Source organism: Pleurodeles waltl, chromosome 8 (assembly GCF_031143425.1).
Source record: "Pleurodeles waltl isolate 20211129_DDA chromosome 8, aPleWal1.hap1.20221129, whole genome shotgun sequence".
In the NCBI taxonomy this organism is placed as follows: domain Eukaryota; kingdom Metazoa; phylum Chordata; class Amphibia; order Caudata; family Salamandridae; genus Pleurodeles; species Pleurodeles waltl.
Genome location: NC_090447.1, coordinates 833841825 through 833866686, shown reverse-complemented (window position 1 = coordinate 833866686; position 24862 = coordinate 833841825). Strand labels below are relative to the sequence as shown.

The following is a 24862-nucleotide window of genomic DNA, read 5'->3' as shown; positions in this document are numbered from 1 at the left end:
TTGGGGAGCAGACCAGGGAGGTTTTGTAGAGCACTGGGGGGGGGACAAGCACACAACACACCCTCAGTGGCACAGGAGCGACCAGGTGCAGCGTGCAAAGTAGGTGTTGGGTTTGCCGTAGAAAACAATGGAGGGACCCAGGGGTCACTCTTGCGATGCAGGCAGGGCATAGGCGTCGCTGTGGGGGTGCAGGGAGGTCGACTCACGGTGTTCACGTCGTTGGAGTTGCCGGGGAGTCCTCTCTGCAGTGTTGGTAGTCCTGAACTCGAGCCGCGGTTGTTGGGTGCAGAGTGTCAAGACTCACGCTTCCGGTGGGAAGTTAGACTCTCTTTAAAGTTACTTGCTTTGTTGTAATTTCTGGACAGAGCCGCTGTCCTCGGGAGGTTCTTGGTCCCTTAGGTCAGGTCAGTCCTCTGAGTCCTCAGAGGTCGCTGGTCCCGCTGGATGCGTTGCTGTGCAGGTTCTTTGAGTTTGGAGACAGGCCGGTAGGGCTGGGGTCAAGTCCGTTGTCGTCTCCGTCGTCTCTGCGGGGCTTTCAGGTCAGCAGTCCTTCTTTCTTAAGGTTTCAGGAATCTGATTTCCTGGGTTCAGGGTATGTTTAGGTCTGGGGGGGCAGTAGCCAATGGCTACTGTCCTTGTGCCTCCTCCTTGAAGGGAGGGGGGCACATCCTTATTCTTATTGGGGGAATCCTCCAAAACCAAGATGGAGGATTTCTTAAGGCAGGGGTCACCTCAGCTCAGGACACCTTATGGGCTGCCCTGACTGGTGGGTGACTCCTCCTTGTTTTTCTCATTATCTCCTCCGGACGTGCCGCCAAAAGAGGGGTGGGCATCTCCACTAGCTGGGATGCCTTGGGGCGCTGTATCAACAGGCATGAGCCTTTGAGGCTCACCGCAAGGTGTTACAGTTCCTGCGGGGGGTGAGAAGAACCTCCACCCAGTGCAGGCTTTGTTCCAGGCCACAGAGTGACAAAGACACTCACCCCATGTGGCCAGAAACCCGCCTGGTTGTGGCAGAAACTAGTCAGCCTACCACTGGTGTTTGGACTGGTATACAGGGGGCATCTCTAAGATGCCCTCTGTATGCTTTTTTCAATAAATCCCACACTGGCATCAGGGTGGATTTATTGTGCTGAGAAGTTTGATACAAAGATTTCAGTGTAGCCATTATGGAACTGTGGAGTTTGTGTCTGACAAACTCCCAGACCATATACTCTTTATGGCTACCATGCACTTACAATGTCTAAGGTTTGGCTTAGATACTGTAGGGGCATAGTGCTCATGCAACTTTGCCCTCACCTGTGGTATATCGCACCCTGTCTTAGGGCTGTAAGGCCTGCTAGAGGGGTGACTACCTATGCCACAGGCAGTGGGTTGAGGGCATGGCACTCTGACGGGAGTGCCATGTTGACTTAGTCATTTTCTCCCCACCAGCAACCACAAGCTGTGAGGCAGTGTGCATGTGCTGAGTGAGGGGTCCCTAGGATGGCATAATACATGCTGCAGCCCTTTGAGACCTTCCCTGGCTACAGGGCCCTTTGTACCAGTTACAAGAGACTTATCTGTGTGCCAGGGCTGTTCCAATTGTAGGAACAAAGGTACAGTTTAGGGAAAGAACACTGGTGCTGGGGCCTGGTTAGCAGGATCCCAGCACACTTTCAATCATAACTAGCATCATCAAAAGGCAAAAAAGTTAGGGGGTAACCATGCCATGGGAGGCATTTCCTTACAATATAATTATGTTCCATTGCCTGGAAAGAACAACAATTCCATCTCAATTCCTATATTTGCGAATGTTAAAAATCCAGTTTACTGGCAAATTTACTGCATTTGGAAGTGCCATTAACTACAATGAAATTCACACAGGATTTGAAATTATGTTTGTTAACTGCTCTTTTTAGGTGCCTTAGTGAAACTAGGGTGTGGCATTTTTAGGGTGCAGAGTCAAGGGTGTTTCAGAGTTTAACTTCTTAGCTACTGGTGTAACGTCAAAGCAGAAGAAGTTATTGGAATGAAACAAGTAAATGTAATTATCTACATAGAGTAAAATGTGAATGGAAGCTCATGTAGCTAAATAGCTGTTCTGCCAAATTCACGTCAACAAAGTCTTTCTTTCGGTCTTTAAATATCATAGATTTGCTCATCCTGCACTCCAGACACTATGAAACCCTGCCCTCCAGCAACCTACTCATTCTGTATTCTTGCAGGCATACTACTCATTCTCACTGACACAGCCACCCTGAGCTCCCACAGGCACACCTTTGACCGTACCTGCACAATGTTCACCCTTCATTCAAATGGGCAATCCCTCACACTCACCCTACATTCAAAGGCACTCACAAAAGCACTCTGTACAATCAAACAGACTAAGTGTTCATCCTGCACACAAGGCAGACTGCTCTCACGTGGGTAGGCTGCACTCGCCCTGCTTTCAAGTGGGCGGACTGCACTCGCCCTGCTCTCAAGCTGGAAGACTGCTCTCACCGTGCACTCACGTGGGCAGACAGCTCATCCTGCACTCACAATACATGCTGCTCATCTGCACTCACCCAGGCACACTGCTCACGCCGAACCCGCACAAACACTCCCTTTCACACCCCTTAACCTCTACTCAAGCAGATATTTCCAACATAAGCAAAGAAAAGTACCACCTCATCAATTGAAATAACAAAAAATTTGGTAGTAACTGCTTCACTTTGCCTTTAAACACAAGGAATTCATATCAAGCAACACATCGTTACAAACAAATAGGCGCAAAAAGCATACCACAAACTGAGGCTCTAAAGACTCAAAACTTAGAACCTCAAAGTACAATCCTGGAAACTACAAACTAGACAGCACAAGTCTGGAAACATTTGTGTGTGTTATAAGTATAGCCAAGAATGCCAGGGTCTTAAAGTTACTACAACACTGTCTGGCATACTTGGAGCAGGAAATGGTAACATCAGCAGACCCACACCAATACAGGACCAAATCATGAACAAACTCCACTCTAAGTTGGGAGAATACTTTGACATGGCAGACAGAGAGGTCAAGCATTTAAGCAAATATGCTTTCGTCAGAATGTACAGAGAGGGTAAGTGTCCAACGCCCACATCATGCACGCACGGAAAAAACATGCTTCGCCACAGACGGTCCGAGGATACTGCAATGTGTATTAAGACAACAAATGAAGCACCAATATATGTTTCTCATATGACTGCTAATTGATTTAAACAATACTAAAAGGAACACTCCTACTCGCGGGTGACGCCAGCGACAGACTTAAGAAACTATCTTGAAAGATTGGCTGTGGCCTAGCTTGAAAATACTGCCTTCTCCTTTATCACCAGAAGAGAGGCAAAACGTCATTAGGAGCATGTCAAACTGCCAAGCTTCAGACAGACCGGCTCAAAATGAACTTTTAAAAAGAATTCAGAAAGGATCAGACTCTCCAAATACAGGGAGTGCAGATTTATTAGGCAAGTTGTATTTTTGAGGATTAATTTTATTATTGAACAACAACCATGTTCTCAATGAACCCAAAAAACTCATTAATATCAAAGCTGAATATTTTTGGAAGTAGTTTTTAGTTTGTTTTTAGTTTTAGCTATGTTAGGGGGATATCTGTGTGTGCAGGTGACTATTACTGTGCATAATTATTAGGCAACTCAACAAAAATAATATATACCCATTTCAATTATTTATTATTACCAGTGAAACCAATATAACATCTCAACATTCACAAATATACATTTCTCACATTCAAAAACAAAACAAAAAAAAATCAGTGACCAATATAGCCACCTTTCTTTGCAAGGACACTCAAAAGCCTGCCATCCATGGATTCTGTCAGTGTTTTGATCTGTTCACCATCAACATTGCGCGCAGCAGCAACCACAGCCTCCCAGACACTGTTCAGAGAGGTGTACTGTTTTCCCTCCTTGTAAATCTCACATTTGATGATGGACCACAGGTTCTCAATGGGGTTCAGATCAGGTGAACAAGGAGGCCATGTCATTAGATTTCCTTCTTTTATACCCTTTCTTGCCAGCCACGCTGTGGAGTACTTGGACGCGTGTGATGGAGCATTGTCCTGCATGAAAATCATGTTTTTGTTGAAGGATGCAGACTTCTTCCTGTACCACTGCTTGAAGAAGGTGTCTTCCAGGAACTGGCAGTAGGACTGGGAGTTGAGCTTGACTCCATCCTCAACCCGAAAAGGCCCCACAAGCTCATCTTTGATGATACCAGCCCAAACCAGTACTCCACCTCCACCTTGCTGGCGTCTGAGTCGGACTGGAGCTCTCTGCCCTTTACCAATCCAGCCACGGGCCCATCCATCTGGCCCATCAAGACTCACTCTCATTTCATCAGTCCATAAAACCTTAGAAAAATCAGTCTTGAGATATTTCTTGGCCCAGTCTTGACGTTTCAGCTTGTGTGTCTTGTTCAGTGGTGGTCGTCTTTCAGCCTTTCTTACCTTGGCCATGTCTCTGAGTATTGCACACCTTGTGCTTTTGGGCACTCCAGTGATGTTGCAGCTCTGAAATATGGCCAAACTGGTGGCAAGTGGCACCGTGGCAGCTGCACGCTTGACTTTTCTCAGTTCATGGCCAGTTATTTTGCGCCTTGGTTTTTCCACACCCTTCTTGCGACCCTGTTGACTATTTTGAATGAAACGCTTGATTGTTCGATGATCACGCTTCAGAAGCTTTGCAATTTTAAGAGTGCTGCATCCCTCTGCAAGATATCTCACTATTTTTGACTTTTCTGAGCCTGTCAAGTCCTTCTTTTGACCCATTTTGCCAAAGGAAAGGAAGTTGCCTAATAATTATGCACACCTGATATAGGGTGTTGATGTCATTAGACCACACCCCTTCTCATTACAGAGATGCACATAACCTAATATGCTTAATTGGTAGTAGGCTTTCGAGCCTATACAGCTTGGAGTAAGACAACATGCATAAAGAGGATGATGTGGTCAAAATACTCATTTGCCTAATAATTCTGCACTCCCTGTAATGATACTATTTGAAAATGTGGTGGAGATTGTCCAGCTCCCACCCACAAAGCCAAAGACTTTTATAGTCACCATTCTTTAGCCAGAAATGCCCGCTGATCTTTCTTTGCTCCTCGCACAGGCCGCATTTGTTATTGAACACAGATACTAAAATACTCGCAAAGACCTTAGCTAACCTGATCAACGCATGTATCCCAGGGCTGATTCTCACTGAGCACTCTGACCTCTCTCCTCGGATAGGACAACCACATTAAGCACCAGTCTCAAAGTAAGCAGCAAATATATGGTACCAGTCAACCTTTGCAAAGGGTTTTCCAATGTGCAGAAACACGTTATGCTGAATTTGATCTGTTTGAGCTAGAAACAATATATTTTTGGCAAAATCTGCAGATAATGAGCAGATGATGTATTATGTTGCAAATCCTTAATTATGGAGAAAGCACCACAGCTGCAAAATCACAATTCCAGCAGCCCTAACAATGGCACACCAAGACTTGGCTGAGGCACTCAAAAACAATTATGGTTTGGCCATTAACAAACAGTCATGTTATAATAAATAAAAAAACTAATAAAAACTACCCCTGTCCCAGACTGGACGAACTGTTATAATGAAAATGGTAGCTTTACACAGGATATCATCTTCACCTATGCTTGCTTTAACAGCCTGTAGAAACTGATGATCAGGCTTTCATGGCCAGGGAAACTGCCCAGAGTCAAGTGGTCTAAGTTGGTGCTTCCATATGAACACGGGAGCCCAGCAGTTCTGGATCTGGAGTGCTATTACTAATAGTGCAGGCCTTGTTTGTGCTCCATTGGATTTATGATTTACGTTTGTCCCACCTTGAGGATGCCCTGTTACATGGATTATTTCACGATCGGCCATATACCTTAGTGGTGCACTACTTTTTTCCTTTGCTTCTCCGCCTTACGCTCCATGTCCGTATATTGCTTCGTCCTCTCCCTTGTTTTGGGGCATGCTGCTATTTCTTTGAGGTGTCTGAGCCCAAAGGCTGCAAGCTGGAGGGGAGGGGGGGGGTTCTTTTTTATTTTTTTATTTGGAATTTTCATATAGTGTTAACTCGATTAGAGGAGCGCTTTAAATAAGTACCACTTAAGTACAAGTTTAGCAGTTGAAAAATATACAAACTGGCACGTTTTAAACAGAAAAAACACAGAAATCCTCAACATGACTCTCCCGGCATTGAGGGACAGGGGGTGAATAAGGGGAAGTCGAATCTACAATATGCACTGCACTCAAGAAACTTGCCCCATTATGCGTTGCAGATCATTTCTTTTACAAAACATGCTGGCCCATAATTCGGTCTGTGGTGGTCCTAGGACAATGGGACCACCACCAAACTGTTCAGCACGACACACACTTTCTTCTAGGCATATCTGGGTCTCCACACTGGGTGGGATGGGGACATGGGGGGGGGGGGGGGGGGGGGGGAGAGAGGGGTTGGGGAAGTAATCTCTCCTACCATTCAGTGTATTTTTAAGCTCGCATAGCCTGAACATTTATTTTATGGCTGAGTATATTTTGTGTTTTAAGGGTCTTGTTTGTAATATTATTGGAGTAGACCTGCTAAGCATGAAAATGTGTGATGCACTACGCCCTCCAGGGGCTAAATATAAGGTTACACTGCATTACGTTCTGCCATTTTTTCACCTGGTTATGCTCTCTAGGGGCTGACTATAGGGTTACATGACCATGCTTCTTACAAATGCTATTTTTATTGTGGTGCTCTCTAGTGGCTGTTTTGAGCATTATAGTCAAGGTACTACAATATTCGCTGCACTCAAACTCGCCCCATAATGCTTTGCGGACATTCCTTTTATAAACATTTTTGCCCATAGTCACCGTGTGGTGGTCCTAGGACAATGGGACCACCAACAAAACGGTCAGCATGACATGCTCTTTCTGTCTAGGCCATCTCTGGGTCCCCATAATAGGATGGGGGACCACAAAATAATAATATAAAGATATAATAAATAATAGCAATATTTCCATGTTTTGTTGCAGAAAGATGAAGAAGGTAAATGGAAGTGCTTTAGTTATATGCAGGGCCACAGGAATTATGTGGCAGAGAGAACTAAACTACACGGCAGGGATGACCAATTTATGTGTCAAGAAAAGTCGAGTTATGCATTTACAACACCAGTAGCTCTAACTCAAAGAAATGCGAGACCTATTGCATTGCAAGCAGCTATTGGTGTGCAGTTTTTTCAATAATCATCCACCTCACACCTTTCTCCTGTCTCCTCCTTATTCAGCCAGTGTGGGAAGCAATGAATAACATGGAAAAGAATGGAGGGCTCAATTCAAAGCTTTGCATGAAGCAGTTATAATTCCAATAGTTCTTCATACGCACAGTATTGTAGCATTTTTGACGATTTAGTTTGATCACTGTCAAGTTCTGGTTTCTGGCATTTAAGAGTTAGCAGTGAATTACAAAAATGTCTCTGTTAGTAATTAACTGCGGAATTGCAAAGAGTTGAGCATCTTACTAACTTGCGTCTGTAAAACGAACGATTAGCCGCAATCACAGGATAAAACTGTAAAATGCATACCCATCTCAACTGGAGTGCTCTGTTTTAATACACTTCAGTGTGCAGATTTGGGGAACCGCGAGGATCATAATGGGTGGATGGGTTTAACCAACATTAAACAGTAAACTGACTTCACCTTAAGCTACTAACCCAAAACCATGATCATTCCAAGAGACAAAGAGGTAAACGGAAATCTGTCCTAAAACCTGTTTATTTCACAGCTTATTTTTGATATATACAGGGCCGGCTTTCGCGCTGCTGGCACCCTATGCGACAGTCTTTTCTGGCTCCCCTCCACCCCATGACCACCTCCTTGGATTCCCACACTATCACCCAGCAAATGTGCCCCTCATCTCTCCATAGCTCCCCTTTCACATACATTAATTTGTTTTAAAGCGCTTGTAAAGGCTGGCTTTACTAATTCACTCAGCTATCCACATAAAATATAGTTCTGTTCTTTGCAGCAGTTACATTAACCATCTACGCTACTTTATGGTGAGTCAAAGCTGCACCTAGACAAAACTCCTACCAAGCAGGAACATTAATCACAAGAGGTATCTTGACATTTTAATTGTTTCCTGAAGGCTGAACGCAGAAGGAACTTTTCATCAGGTGCTTTTAAATCACAAGTTATTGCTAAACACAGGGCCCCATTGAGGTCAGCACCCCCCAATCCATGTCGCGCCACCCTAAAGCTGGCCCAGGTTACATATTTGCTAATAAATTACAACATGCATTTTTAGATCACGCCTACAGGTTTGCAAAAGACCTACTGTCAGCCTATTAATAACTTACCAGGACTTCCAGTCAACCCGTTGTTTACCAATGGCTATTGTCACCAATTTCCTTGCTTCTTAGTCAATTAATCATTTGCTTGCTTCTTATTCACTGGCTTTCCAGATCTTATCTTGTCACTCGTGTTTACCACTCCCCAGGAACACTTCCTCTTTACCATCTCTTTACTTGGCTGCCTTCTTCCCTTCCAATAGTCCCTTTTAGAGAACGACTTTTTTTTTCTTTTTGCTTTAGCACTTAATGGGGAGCCATGGGTTTTCCAGCTATCTTCTTCAAATGCTTTCCACCCTGCATCATACACACAGACTGCGTCCATTTTGCTGTCTTCCTTGTGTTCCTGCATGCTCCCTCTGAAGTGCTTCTCTAACTGCTAACCTCCCTCAACCACTGCGCTTTGTTTTTACTTTCTCAAAATGTTTGTACCCCACCTCCTATCTGTTCTTTCTCGTGTGGTGCTCTTCTTCCTTACTCCCAGTGGCTTCCCCACCTGCTCCTCTACTGTCTATCATGCTCCCATTTGTTTTTATTTAGGAGGAGCAGCAGTGGCGAGAGCAGGAAGCAAATAGCTGCCAGGCCCTCTGCTGCCAAAAATAAATCTATAAATAAAAAAAGAAAAAGCTTTTGCTCTATTTTTTTTTTTTTTTTTTAATTTGCCAATTCATCGCTGATCTGTTGATTTAAGAAAACGGCACACATCATTTTGTAGATGTGCATGAGTAGTGACACGTGCACAAGCCTACAACGTGACATGACTGCTGTCATCACACTGGCAAAGCCAATTGGTCCCAAAAACAAAGGTGATACCAACTGGCTTTGCCAATGCTTGTTTTGTGAACCGTTTTATCAAAGCCAAGCATTCAGGTCGCCCTTCCCCAAAAGAACATAGGTGTTAAACTGTGTTTATACTTTATCTATGACAGAACCTGGAAATCATGAAGATGAAACAAAAGCCGCCATGTGGAGAAGTATCAAGGCTTTACTAAGAAGCAAGTTTTTAATTACTGAGCATTTCATTGCGCACAGCTAGACTCTTGAAATGCTTGTCAACTGACTCTCTCAGTACCTCACTGCCAGCAGCCATGGGGAAGCGACACCTAGAAGACGGATTAGCTTCAGTGATTTCCCTGGAAGGAGACAAAGACCTCGAAGCAACAGATAGTAGAACCATGTTAAGCTCCGGGCTACGGACTTGAAAATGACTGTCAGGAAAATTATGCATTTCTGTGAATCTGTAAAAGAACTAGAAAGAAAATTCAAGGACCTTATATTTCTGCTGCTGAAGTAAGGAGAACAACTAGTGACCTACTCGAGTCCATGGTGAACTGGTGAATTCCACCATGATCTACATTGGATTGCTATTCTTGAGAAAACATATGGAGACTTGTGACAAAAAGAAGAAATATACCGACCAGAGCTTAGCATGTAAAGCCATCTTATGGGGACACCTTAGGGGACATTATTGTAAAAACTGTAAACTGTAAAACTTTGCACTTGTATAGCGCACTACTCACCCGTTAGGGTCTCAAGGCGCTGTACTCATACCGCTATGGAACCCCTCCTGGCTTTTCCCTGTGAGGTGCCCACTCCTAGGCACCCCCAGGGTGAAGCCAGGCATCCAAGCGCTGTTGGGGCCGTTGTGGAGATTAAGCAAGCTATTGCCCAGAGTTGCAGAGTGGGACTCATTGATTAGGCACCGAGGCGAGAATTATCTGGTCCAAGGGAATTGAGCCCAAGACCTGCCGAAGCGGGACTTGAACACTGGTCTTTAGCCAGATCTCTGCTTCAGGGTCTGCCGCTCTAACCAGTGTGCCACACTTCTCCACATTGTATACTCTATTGACAGTAGGACTGATATTTGGGACAGAGTATTACATTGTGGAAAAGGGAAAGGTGCAGGATTTAAGAACACGCACAATTGGGAACACAAGAATTAGAAAGATACACTCTGTGGCTGGGTGGGCAAGTGTGACCAAATAATCTTTTTGGGATACAGTGAAAAACCTTCAAGGAAAGGTTGACGGCAGGACTTCAAAACAATATTAAACAGCAGCGGAGTATAAAATATTTTTTTAATTTTAAATCTGACTATTTCTGTTGGTTTTAAACAATCACCAGCTAACCCAAAAGTGACTTTTGCCAATATCTTGTAGCAATAGCAAATTAAAAAAAGAAGAAAAAAATGACCTGCTGGATGCCAAGTCATTCTGTAGGTGTGTGCATGAGTCACGACGTATGAACGCACCTGCAGAATGACACAAGCACCATTCTCCTACATATTTATTTGCTCACTTATTTAATGGACCAAAACTAATATGGTGGCTGTCCATCAGAATGGTAATTAAAACATGTTTTTCAGTAGCCGAGCGCCCAACAGCAAATGGCAACAGTTGGGCCCTCCAAAAAACACTCCAAACATGTAAATTCCACGTGGGGCTAGTGGGGTACACTGGAGTGGGTAGGAAAAAACAGAGCTTCCACAAAATAAAAACAGAGCCGGGTGGGAGAAGGAGGGGAGAAGCTACACGATGAGGAGGGCAACATGGAGGGTGGAGGGAAGAAGTACAGTAAAGACAACACAAAAGGGCAAGAGCAACCCAGAGCGCTTAACAGGGAGAGCAGCACACAATAGAGGATATGTAGCACACACGGGAGTCAGGTGTTTGACAAAGGAAAGCAGTAAACGAAGAAGAGAGCTCAAAAACACATGTACTCTCTCGCAGTGAATGAAAAAGAAAAAAAATAAAATAGTTCCATAAAACTGAGCAGTGAAAAATTACAAGTCAGCCAAGTGAAAGGATGGAAAAGAAGTTATGTTTGAGGCGAGGGACAAACACATGATGGACAAGGAAAAAAGATGAAATTAAAAAACAAGCAAATAAGAGTGCGACTATAAAGCCACACAATGATATGAAATGAGTGAGCTCTAAATATGTAATGGGCGAGCTTAAAACCCACTTTAAGCTTTGCTAAGCCCACAATAGGTCTTTCGCTTGGGACGTCTGCTAGGGGCCCTAAAAAAAAAAAATGTACATCTGACTAACAAAGCACACTTAACATAGCTCAAATATCAGCAATACAAGAAAACAAACAATGTGGCAAACTATAGGAATTGGGAAACCTCCTTATTCTAGACTGTGGTTGAATCAAATGATTAAATAAGAAAAAAATAAACTGATAAAGTGAACATTTCAATATAATGAAGGATAAGTGACTCGAGGCCTTTGCCATATGGAGGTTGTGTGTTCTTGGCACGCACTTCACAGCTAGTTGAGTGGTCTCTACTTCCTACACATTTAAAAAGTGAAAACCAATTAACAAGTTTGCACCCTCGCATGCACTCCTACGTACCCCACATATTACATCAGTAGTGACATCTACTATAACATCATTCATAATATAACAGCAACATTTGTACTAAAATTACTTAACAGAAAACTGTGCATGGAGAGGGCGCAAGTAATAGTTACTGAAGAGCCGGAGTTTAAGATAATCATAACTAAGTGTGGAATTTCTCTGGTTTCGTGAGTGTAAAATTTGAACCTAACTATAATGTCCCTGTCACCTTTGTTTTTTTTCCAGTGGACTTCTATGGTCTTTTCAATTCTATTTCATAACTAAAATGTCCCTGTAACCTTACTTTTTTCAGTGAAAATCTATTTAACAAATTAAACAAGTAAGCACTGTCACTAAGACAAATAAGTTATCTTTAAAAATAAGAGGTTATTACAAACTTAAAAAAGGGAAACAAACCTATTTGTACGCATACATTTAACTGATAGGCACAAATAAACGCATTTGTGGAGTACAATTAATCTCCTGATTCACAGAATAAATAGCAAATGCCATTTCTGAGCATTGAATTCCTATCACAGAAATTCTGCCTGTATGGTGATATTTTTGCATTAGAAAATGTAGGGATGATGCAGGATCGTGGATGTTCCATGGAGGTTTCATCTACATTAGTAGGCAAATGCTCTCAAATTCATAGGTGAATGGTTTTTCACAAATACCTATTAAGTAGTTTCCCCACACCCGAAACACTAGCAAATGTGCATTTCTGGTGTATATAATTTAACAGGAACACCTCCATAATAACGATGTATGTGAAAGGGCCCCTACAAGCAGAATGGTATTTTTTTCCTGTGGAAAAAAAACAAAAGAAGAAATCAAATGTATTGTGACTATGCACACCAGCATCAAATTTTCCCAGGCACAATTAGCTACCTGATAGCAAAAATAGTCATGCATACATTTTATTTATGCAAGTACACCTCGAAAACAAGCTCTGTCTGTTTTACAGAACGTCTCCAACAATACTATGTAAATTTCCAAAGAATCAGGAGATTTTTACAAATATGAGCAATCTAATAAGAATAAATTACTGACTTTGTTCCTTATAGTTTGCAAATATGATCAACAATGATTTTTTTTGTTTGTTTTTTTCCTCTTCCCAACATCTCCATATATATGAGGGAGAAAATAATAATTCATCCACTCCTACATATTCAAATCAGAATATGGCATTGCCACAAACATCATCAATGGATCACCCCCGTACAAGGGAAATTTTAGGCACTAACGCACACTAATCACCAGTAAGAAGCAGGGACCAAAAAGTTGTCATCCTCTCTTGTAAGCAGTCACTAAGTCCATCTACGGGGCAGGAGGATTTGAACCATGAAGAAATAAAAACCTTGGACGCACAGGGTTCTCTTGCTACACACTACAAAATACGAATTAGGATTTTTATTTGACACACAAAGATACCAAAGCCCTTACAAGGGCAACGTTATAACCCTTTTTCCCATATGCTTTACTGTCTACCATGCAGTTTTAAACGGAAAAAATAATGTAAAAAATAGTCCATACATGGCCGAGACAAAAAAAATCTGGGTTTGTTATTGTTGTGTACAAAAGTCAAAAACTTACTAGAGGACATATTCAGGCTAGCATAGTTTGTGTTCACCCATACAAGGACTGATTTTATTGACCGACCCTATTTTACATTTTTGTCACACTGAATCTCCTGTACTATTAATAAAACGATAGCTACAACACCTCCACTCACAAATAGAAAAGAAAGGGTGGCAATAAAAACATAAATAAGGTTTGCACTAGCTTGCGAAGGCAAGACCTATTGGCTTTGCCAACGTTTGTGAATTACAAGCATGCGGCAGCAAATGAAAAAAGCAAAACACGCCACTCTCTAAAAAAAGATACACATATATTTGCAATACATGAAGAATAAAAAACATTGCATATGATTTCAATAGAACAGTACAGAAGCTTCCTAACAACCAGGTACACTTGGAACACCTTTTTAGTTTCACAGCATATATTAGGACGCAAGGATTCTTACTCAAAGATACTACTGGTTTTGAATTGCTGTACATGAAAGACAGTTGAAAACACACAAGGCCTAATTAAGAGGGAAAACCTGTCCGCCAAACTCCCGACAGGGTAGCCACCCTGTCCGTGTCTACTATGCCGCCGGAGTCATTAGGAGTTTCCCGCTAGGTCGGCAGGCGGAAACCTTACAGAATTGTCTCTGGCCCGTAACCGAGCTGGCGGCAATGCTGTAGCTCGCAGGGAGCACCAGCACCTTTCAATGTTCACTCTCTGCAAAGCAGACAGTGAACATTTCAGGGTGCTGGCCCCCTGCACCTGTCCTCGGCCAGCCTTTTCATGGTGGTGTTACCGTCATGGAAAGGCTGGCAGAGAACAAGGTTGTAATCTGCAGAATTGCACACAATGCTGCCCTGGCGGATTACAAGCTCGGCCACCGCCAGGATCATGGATCCTGGCGGTGCTGGCAGAACCCAGACGGTCTGACTGCCAGGGTTTTAATGTGCCGGTCAGACAGCCGCAACAGCGACAGTCCTGATCACCACCACGAGTGTGGGCTTCATAATGAGGCCCACAGAGGGGACCACAAAAGAAAACAAGTATTTGCAATGCAATGGGTCTCACAGTTGCTCGAGTTAGAGCTATTAGTGTCATAAACTCTTAACCAGAATTCTCTTGCCACATAAATTGAAAATTAAAAGTAAAACAGTTTCACATAAGCAAGCTGATTCAAAGTGTCACGCCATGAGCATGAAGGAGACACACAAAAGAGAAAAAGAAGTTTGCTCGCAGTCAAACGTACCAGCAAAGGTGCAATTAGCCAGGTAACAGGTTCGATGTACAAGGCAGGAAGCAAACCGCCCCAAAGAGGGACAAACGTAAAGCATTTACCAATGATAACAAAGGATTTTTGAAGGACAAGCCCAAGAAAGAGCGCTAGTGATGGGTGCGAGGTGGGTGTGGTTAAAAGCCCAGATAGATAACACGTCCGAAAAGCAGCTCTTACGCTCCTCAATGCTCGACCTAAAAAGTATAACATGTAATGCTTATAACTTCACCCTGGATGGTACAGATGTAATTGCTGACACAAAAGAATAGATAACATAGTGCGTTAGAATTAACACCATCCAATAAAAGTATTATGGATATAGTATTACTTAATTATTCAAACATGTGTCATTATTTAATGATGTGCTTTTAGATGTTTTTACTTAGTGGTGTCAATTTTGCAAGGTCATAAGCTTATTGTTGTGTTACTCATAACTGTAATTTAAGTGAATTTGTCTTTTTCTGAACAAATGTTACGGTCATAAATCAAAACCAACCACAACGTCACCATAACTGAGTTTTTTGCAGTAAATATCTTGGCGTTTCTGGCAATTTACTACGTACAACATCTATTAAATCAATCCCTACCCTGCGAAGCACATGGGCTTCTCCGCAGGCCAGCCCCAACCCACTGCATGTGACCAACCCTCACTGCTCATGGCCTTTCACCCAATCACATGTGAGTGGCCAAGTTCCAACTGTACAAAGACTCTGGCTTTGTGTAGCAGGGTTGACCACAGGCCTGACCTACAGCCAGGACCAATACCAAACCTACCATGGCTAGACAGCCCCTGCTGCGCTCCGTCTTTGGCTTTGCAAAGCACCATGATGATTGCAGGCCCGTGCACCCAAACAGTCTTAGTAGCCTTGCAGGACCCAAGCCTAAAACAGATAACAAGGTATTTCCCTATTTTTTGCAAGTAAAAAAACGTTTTAGGCTGTTTTGTGGTTTATACAAGAACAAAAGTAATGGAAACAGACAACTTTTCAGAAGGATGATCTTTCTGATAATGCACTTCTATTTTTTGGTTCCCAATAACGGGTTTCTCTTCAAAGCACCAGATATTTGTTTTGTACTCTATACAATAAAGTTCAAAGATGCTGAGGTGGAGATTATTCTCTTTGATTTCCATCAGCAGCCCTGCAGGGACATTTTTATGTCTTTCTATAGTCTGGCTAACAGTTTTTTTCCCCTGTTCTTCCAGGAACCCAAGAGCTACGAAGCCGGACAAACATCTCTGCAACTCACTTAATTTGGGGTAACATAGTCTGCATATTACCCTTGTTGCGTTGAGTTTTTCTCCCCTGGGGGGGAGGAGTCAGGAACTTCCAAATGATGAAAAAGTAGATGTTTCCCTGAGTTCCTCTATTCACCGGACAACATTATCCCTCTTATGCGGAAGCAGAAGGTAGTGCAGGGGCTTTTTTGGTCTGGCTCGTTGGTGCATCTGTCGCCAGACAATTATGTGAGCATCAGTAGCGAAGGGCCTTGGCTCCACCCACATGTTGGGAGCCAGGGGTACACATTTGGATAGGGCAGAAGTTGTGCACTTAAGCAAACAAAAAGTGCTTGCCCTCCAGCAGCAGTGATCATTTTGCTTTACTTATACAGCTGCATAAGCATGAACTTTCAAAGGCACACACGACACTAGAATGCAACTAAAGCGTCTTAGATAACTAGATTATGTGTTTTGGTTTTCTCTAGCACCAGCATCGATGAGAGGACGGCAGTCTTTAACCTACATGGAATTTTAGTTCAGGCTTGACGGTGCATCAGTCACCTGACCTTTTAACCTACACCAATATTTTTCTACAGTTCTTTGCTCCCACACAAATGCATATCTATTGCCATGCTATTTACTTGTAATGCTTCACATTTACCACACAGCATTCCTTTAAAGCCAGACCTACTGGCACTGACAATGCTTGTTTTGATCTTTGCCAATTATGGCATAGAGATCAAAATAAAGCACACAATTTGGCAACTGCAAAGATCTCCTGCTCTTCAACAAAATGGCTCCTGTTGATTTGGAACAGTCATGTTTGTAAACTACTGGAAAGATACAACGCTATTAATCAATCAAAATGCTATCAAAGGTGTGGGGACTCACTGAGTAGTCCATGGACTTTCCATTGGCCGGCATGCTGAGTCCACGGACAAAGCATGATTTTTAAAATGAAACAGTTAATATGCAATCTGATCCCAGAACACACCTAAATTAAAAAATGAGAACATGAATGCATTTTTTAAATATTTTAAACAGTGTCCAATAGTTCTCCGAGTTCATGGTCTTCTCATCAAGTGTGCAGAGTTCACATCGTGTTGGCAGACTACATACTTACTTAAATAGCGTCTACACAAAGTTACACACTATGGCAGGGGACCCAAATCGGTTCACAAGTTTTTAGTATGCAAACTCTGCGCAGAATCTGCAAACTACGAGAGGGGACCAGATATAGGTCCATGAATTATGTGGCTCACAAACACTGTACAGAGTCTGCAATCTTCATGGTAGAGTTAAGGTCATCATGGCCACCACTCAATTTAAATTTGCAAACATATTTGTTTAAAGTATGAGGTGGAGGGGCTCTTGAGCCCTCTAAATCTACGCCTGGGGCCCACTATAGGAACACCCTATTTTCTAAGGCCATTTGTTTTCTTTTCCAGGGCACCGGAGACAATGCTCTGAGTCCTGGAATGGCTGCTGCAATAAGAATATCTCTGGTCAATCGATCACAAATCTAAAAAAAGCGATGAGAGAAAAAGTTTCTTCAACCAATGGAGTGTATTTGGGTTTTATGTTTGGTTTGTGAGCAACACACAAAATAAGATTTGAGGATTGTCTGCAAATGTGTAGTCAAAAGAATCTCTGTAATTTAACCCTTCAAAGTCCCCTCAACACATTTATCTAATTTTAAGTTATTCTTAATATTCTCATAAACTTCTTAATAGATTTACACCAACACAAGAAAGGCATTTTGCAAAGGTTCAATTTTCGGCCCACAGATCTGCACGAGACAGGACACCTCAAAACGAATCCAGATTTACCTTTTTTAAATAAAAATGTCATGCAGATTCATCAAACATTATCAAAGTTATGAGGAAAACAAGAATTACCTTTTCAGTGGAATCACAGAAGTAGCCATAACAATAGAGTTGCTATCATAGTTAAAGCAGGCTCAAGAGTGTTGGACATATTTGCTGTACTCCATCCTTAAATTCGATCTCTCTTCTAAATAAAAATCATAAACCCTGTCCTGCTGGCATCTTCAGTGACAAAAAAGCTCAGAGGAATGGATGACCTTTGAAGAGGGGGAAGGGGAGGGGAGTGTGTGTGTGTGTGTGTGTGTGTGTGTGTATGTATGTGTATGGATATATATATATTTATACTCCCTTTCTACTCTGATCTAACGCATGGGTTACATTTCTTAGGACATATCCAAGCTATACATTATATATACTCTATACGGAGATGAGTTATTTGTTGAGAATAGAAATCAGGTTTGCAGAGACTCAATATTACATTTTAGAACAAAATATATATATTTCTTATGTTTATTTTTCACTTCGTGTAGATGGCACTTTATTGAATATGATGTAGTGCTTTTAAATCTTGATGTTCTCTTATTGATTAGATTATGCAGAGTCACTTAACTTGCTAATAGCATGTGGTCCATTGCAATGTATTTATTTATATATATATATATATATATATATATATATATATATATATATATATATATATATATATATGTGTAACAGATTATGTCGGTGTTAGAAATGGGGTTTTTGGTTGGCAGTCAGGTTACCCTCTGTCCAAGCAAGAACCCTCACTCTAGTCAGGTTAAGTCACACACAATCCAAAATTAGCCTGTGCCCACCCTCTGGTAGCTTGGCACGAGCAGTCAGGCTTAACTTAGAAGGCAATGTGTAAAGTATTTGTGCAATAAATCATACAATACCACCATATAGCACCACAAAAATACACCACACAGTGTTTAGAAAAATATATAATATTTATCTGGATAACTGTAGGTCAAAACGAATAAAGTTGCAATGTGAATTTGTAGAGATATCACTGAAAAGTGATATAAAGTGTCTTAAGTCTTTAAAAAGCAAACAGTCTCTTTCAAGCACAAAGTACCTGGTTTGGAGTGGAAAATCTCCTCAGAGGGCACAGAAGAAGAGATACGTGGAAAAATGGTGTGTGCGTCGATTTCTCCCCAGCACACACGGACTTGCGTCGTTATTTTCCACGCGGGGAAGTCGTGCGTCGTTTTCCGGCGCGCGGACAGTCTCTTTCTGTGGATCGCGGGGATTACCAGATGTCCCGGGTCCGTGCGTGCATTTTCCTGCTTGTTTTCCAGCTGCGCGTCGTTCTGCGGGGCTGCGCGTCGAAGTTTCGCTCTCACGGCAGGCGTCGCGTCGATTTCTCCTCTGGAGGTCAGGCGGCATTGTCCTTGCAAGGCCGTGCGTCGAAGTTCCGGCCGTCTCGAAGGCATCGCATCGATCAGCGTCAGTGTGCGCGTTTTTCTCACCGCGAAACATGCTGTGTGTCGAAAATTTCGGAGCACGGAGCGTCCAAGGGAAAAAGAGAAGTTTTTTGGGTCCTGAGACTTCAGGGAACAGGAGGCAAGCTGTATCCAAGCCCTTGGAGAGCACTTTCACAGCCAGACAAGAGTTCAGCAAGGCAGCAGGCCAACAGCAAGGCAGCAGTCCTTTGTAGAAAGCAGACAGGTGAGTCCTTTGAGCAGCCAGGCAGTTCTTCTTGGCAGGATGTAGTTTCTGGTTCAGGTTTCTTCTCCAGCAATTGTGTCTGATGAGGTAGGGCAGAGGCCCTGTTTTATACCCAAATGTGCCTTTGAAGTGGGGGAGACTTCAAAGAGTGACTAAGAAGTGCCCCAGGTCCCCTTTCAGTTCAATCCGGTCTGCCAGGGTCCCAGTAGGGGGTGTGGCAGTCCTTTGTGTGAGAGCAGGCCTTTACACTCCCAGCCCAGGAAGACCCATTCAAAATGCAGATGTATGCAAGTGAGGCTGAGTACCCTTTGTTTGGGGTGTGTCTGAGTGAATGCACAAGGAGCTGTCAACCAAGCCCAGCCAGACGTGGATTGTAAGGCACAGAAAGATTTAAGTGCAAAGAAATTTTCACTTTCTAAAAGTGGCATTTATAGAATAGTAATATTAAATCCGACTTCACCAGTCAGCAGGATTTTGTATTACCATTCTGGCCATACTAAATATGACCTTCCTGCTCCTTTCAGATCAGCAGCTGCCACTTCAACAATGTATGAGGGCAGACCCAATGTTAGCCTATGAAGGGAGCAGGCCTCACAGTCGTGTAAAAACGAATTTAGGAGTTTTACACTACCAGGACATATAACTACACAGGTACATGTCCTGCCTTTTACCTACACAGCACCCTGCTCTAGGGGTTACCTAGGGCACACATTAGGGGTGACTTATATGTAGAAAAAGGGGAGTTCTAGGCTTGGCAAGTACTTTTAAATGCCAAGTCGAAGTGGCAGTGAAACTGCACACACAGGCCTAGCAATGGCAAGCCTGAGACAAGGTTAAGGGGGCTACTTAAGTGGGTGGCACAACCAGTGCTGCAGGTCCACTAGTAGCAATTAATCTACAGGCCCTAGGCACATATAGTGCACATTACTAGGGACTTATAAGTAAATTAAATAGTCCAATCAGGTATGATCCAAAGTTACCAGTTTTAAAAAAGGGAGAGAGCATATGCACTTTAGCACTGGTTAGCAGTGGTAAAGTGCGCAGAGTCTAAAAGCCAGCAAAACAGGGTCCAAAAAAGTGGAGGAAGGCAGGCAAAAAGTTAGGGGTGACCACCCTAAGGCATGTCAGGTCTAACAGTCGGTATAATATACATGTAAAGGTCAGTAATAAGCTGCTTCCCTTGGATTGAATGCACATGGGCACTTTGAACAAGGTATAAGAAAAGAAATGTATTTCATGTGCATCACACTACTGAGATAAACAAATTGTTGATGAAGTTCATTGATGAATATAAATAGATATGGTTAATTAATTAATTTATATTGAAGAGATATATCTGAATGGAGTATTAATCATTAAATATATGATAAGTTATGTTTGAGTACATGCGTAGGATCACCTTTAAAATATATTATTATAATTGATATTGAGAAAGATATACTACTTAAGAGTAGAAGGTCACGGGTTAGACAACAGACTGGTTAGTCTATTAGGGATCCTTTATGATAACATTTTGCACTTGTCACTCTATCTTTTATTATTTATAAGATTTGGATAAGAAGGGTGTTTTGATATTCATGCATGCATTTAAATCAATCTCTTACAGAATGGAGGACTTATTAATGCGATTTTCAGTACAATAATGTAGTATTTTTGTATATATTGAGATACATTTTTATCTTTTAAGTATGATTTATTGGATAACAATTATGTGCATTATATAAATATTATAGGTTGTGTATTTTTTAATCATTGGAAAGCAGGAAACAACACGGCATGGGACTGATATGAATAAGTATATATGTTATAAGATGGCCGCCACAGTGATTCATACTTTATATTGGTAAAAATAGATAAGGGACTAACTCACTATTTGAGGAGGTTTTGGATGGTGGGGGGAGTGTCCAGTAGAAGGAGTCAGCCGAAACGCGTTGACATTCCAGCTTTGTTTGGAAGCGGCTTTGCACTTGCACTTTATTTGAAATAAAAAGATAAATATTTATGGATTGGAAGATCGTCCTTTCGTGGTGGCAGTGGCAGAACTACTCTTTGGTGCAGTCGGATGTGAGTTAAAACTCACATGTGTGGAAGAGGGATATATATATATATATATATATATATATATATATATATATATATATATATATATATATATACTAATTGTCCAAGAGCAGAAAAGTCTGCAGAATAAATGCAGTTTGTAGGTGCATATATATATATACTAATTGTCCAAGAGCAGAAAAGTCTGCAGAATAAATGCAGTTTGTAGGTGCCTCCCTGTCTTACCCACAGAAGACCAGAAAAACATAAACAAGATGAACCCTTCCACTTATTAAAAGTCCTATCCATTGTCCCTGCTTAGAACAGACAGTATCAATCTCAATGACATGGCTTTGTCACTAGTTTGCAAAGAGCAGATGGATATTAATGACTCAAGTATTTTAGATGACTATTAATTAGGCTTTGGCCAAACAGGCTCACTGAATCAGAGATGCCTATGCTGCAACTATTTGATCTAGTGGATAGAGGATGACTTCCAGATGCCAACTTTATACGATCCACTGCCTGCATTAAAAACTGTAGACCATTTAATTCTTCTAAATGCCTGTGGGAGCAGGTGGAAATAAAAGGGGCCACACTAGTATGAAAACCATTATTTATTTTAGGCGGGCAAGAGGGCGGAGCACACTTCGTTTTCGTTGTCTAGATATGTTCCACTTGGGGCTCACTTTTGGGGGGTTTGTGTTATCCTCTGCCTTATTAACCACCTACCTCTTCCTGCTAGTTGGAGGCCGAGAAGCTTGGTCTGCAGTTTCAAATGAAAGCCCATGCCATTGATTCTGCTCGACCACCAAACTCAGCTAAAGGACGCATCAGCAGTGAATTTCTGCTTAACCTGGATACAGAGTTGAATGTTGTACTATTAGTCTGATATTAATAGCCCTAAGGAAGCGGTGCTCTTACCTGTTGCTGTTGATGGCATTCCCTCCTTCTTGACATTGCACTGACCACCATGGAACAGTAAGCAACCTGGATGTGACGTTTGATAAACACTTTTTTTTTCTATTAATCAGGTTAAAAAAAAATGCTCCAACATGGTGCAAGTTCATATATCCAATCTCTGTAAGATCGGTCCTTCCTTGTATCATCGGAGTAGGCTAAATTGGCAAACAGCGTGTAGAAGTTATACTGCCCGATGAGCTGTATGTGTTGTTTGCTTTTAGGTACATGTTGTTTTAATGTCATTTTTTTAAAGAAGGACAACTGGACATTAAATCATAGTAAGCACATACCCTGGCCCATGCCTGTCGGCTCATTATGGTCCTCTGATACTAGTGCAGATTAACAGCATCCTCCAGGAGGCACTGGTCTTTCCCTGACCAAGCTAAAGCGGCTCACTGCAGTGGCAGCATGTTGAGCACAACTGCACAAGATCCAAATGCAATGCCTGATGTGCTAGCTACAACTGCTAGCTGGGTTTGCACAACTGTTCACAGACTTGGGCGGTCTGAGGAGCCTTGAGCATCTATGCACAATGAACTGGAGCTTTGTGCAGGGATGCGAGCAAGGGAGCAGTATCTGTTAACATGGTAATTGGGGTTGGGCTACTGTATAGAATGTGTACTTGTAAAAGCATATTTAAAGCAAGGGCGTCCTACAGAGAAGTGGCTCACGGCTAGCATAGGAGCTGCTCTCAATCCCCAAGGAAGGAGGAGGACCTGGGAAGGTGAGCACCAAAGACTTGAATGGTGTTGAGGCCCATCAGACTATTACCACATTTACAGAATAGTCAGTCAACACCTAGATACCTCCCTCGTCTCCAAATGTCACGTTACTCTGGAGTCAGTTGTTAGCTTTGCAAGACGCCATGTTTATTTACTAGCAAAGTTATACACAGGTAGCTTATTGTTTCTTCCAGTTACAGCCCTGAACAAAGCATACTTGATGCAGGTCGTGTGTAATGCTCTTAGTGTATTTGTTTAGAGATATTGAAATGTATTTAGATTGTGACAATATTTTATTATAGTAATATTTTATGATAGCTTTTATCATGTTCCTTTAGAACAATTTATTTAAACCAAAATAAGTGGCTAAAATAGCCAAACAAGAAGAGAAACCATTGACCTTCAATAGAGTGCATCAAAACACCTAGACCGTAAACACAGTGTGAGCTCACTGTTTCAAAAAAATATAGTTAGAAATAGGACAAGGAAACAAATGTTAATATAAACCACATCAACACTTTGAAATGGAAGTTAGGTAGATTTCATAGGTAGCATTGGCGCCGGTCCTAAGAAAGCCTTTTCGGCTGTTAGGATGGGGGCAAGTGTCATGACAAAGATGTGTTCTTTGCAAATCCTAAATGGGACATTATTGGACTAGTCAGCTCACAGTTTTAAGTTAATACTAGAAAAAGGAAGAGTTGCAGAAGTAACCACATTTCCGAAAGAAGCAATTCATTTTTGTTTGTACAAACAACAATTTATGTCGGTTTTAGGTCTCTGCTGAGACAGTGCACACATGGACTGTCACTTGGCGAATTGTCATATTTGACCATAAAAGGAGTTGACAGAGTGCCTGATATGGGACAGACAATTCTGTCAGGTGTACTTCTGAAAGGTGTCTATCCTTACAACACTGGCGACGAGTTGCCTGGCAGGAGGCAGGCATTACCACCAACCCCTCCTCTGACCCACGAGCGAAACCTACCTTCACTGAATTTCTGCTGTGATCGGATCGCACCTCTGAAGTGGTGCAGTGAAGCAGGCCTGCTAGAATCATCAGTCTCAGCGTTTCTTCATTTTGATATCTGTAGTCACCGATGACAGTGTGGACACAGCGGCGTCGAGGGCTTGTGGACGACGAGCAATACATCAGTGCGTATACATTCTATTGCGCTTTATATTGGCGTAAGAATTCAGACAGCAATTTGGTATTTGTATGCAGTTTTGTGTCTACCGTCGAAGCGTTTGTATCGGCATACAAATCTGTCACTGGCAGGTGGCTTCGCATGCGCACTAAGTATTCTGGCATTGTTTCAGGAAGCGTACAACTAGACCGCATTGCCTTACGACCGAGGAAACACACGTTTTCTGCATCTCCTTGCGGTCATAGACACTTATTCTTCCTGCGTTTTTTGGGGGAAACTAACAACTAGTCCCCATCTCTGTGGTGGCAGTTGAACAGGAGATAAGCAGCTAGACTGCGTCTTTGTGTAGCCATTTTACAATATCTTGAATTTATTGGGATTGTCTAAGACTTTATTAGCAGGATATTTTTGGTAGTTGTTGTATTTTATCTATTTCTTAACTATGTCAACAACCACTATGATGTCACAACCACCGGTGTTTCTATCTGGCAAGGGTGAGCCAATTTTGCCTTGGAAGCGATGGAAAAATCTTTTTGATTCATATTTGATAGCAATTGGTGGTGAAAAATTTTCTCCAGCAAGGAAACAAGCTGTACTTTTACATCATTTGGGAGTGGAAGGTAGAAACATATATGATAGTTTGGAAACCTTGCCTATTGGCGGAGCAAACGGTGAACCAAGAGATGTATCTGAACTGCCTGTTACAATGTTAGCTGCACATTTTGAACCTAAA

At 42.2% G+C, this 24862-nt stretch overlaps 1 protein-coding gene across 4 annotated transcripts in view; it reads right to left on the bottom strand.

Annotated features, from left to right (window-relative positions):
• Window positions 1–24862, bottom strand: part of ARHGEF7 (Rho guanine nucleotide exchange factor 7) — an 832785-nt gene that overhangs the window by 646501 nt on the left and 161422 nt on the right. The window contains exon 1 of one of the 4 annotated variants that reach the window (XM_069205129.1): window positions 14496–14540. The exons of the other annotated variants lie outside the window; for them this stretch is intronic. The gene's annotated coding sequence lies outside the window, so the exon portion shown is untranslated. Of the gene's footprint in view, window positions 1–14495; window positions 14541–24862 lie in introns of those variants that run through there. 4 annotated transcript variants of the gene reach the window in all.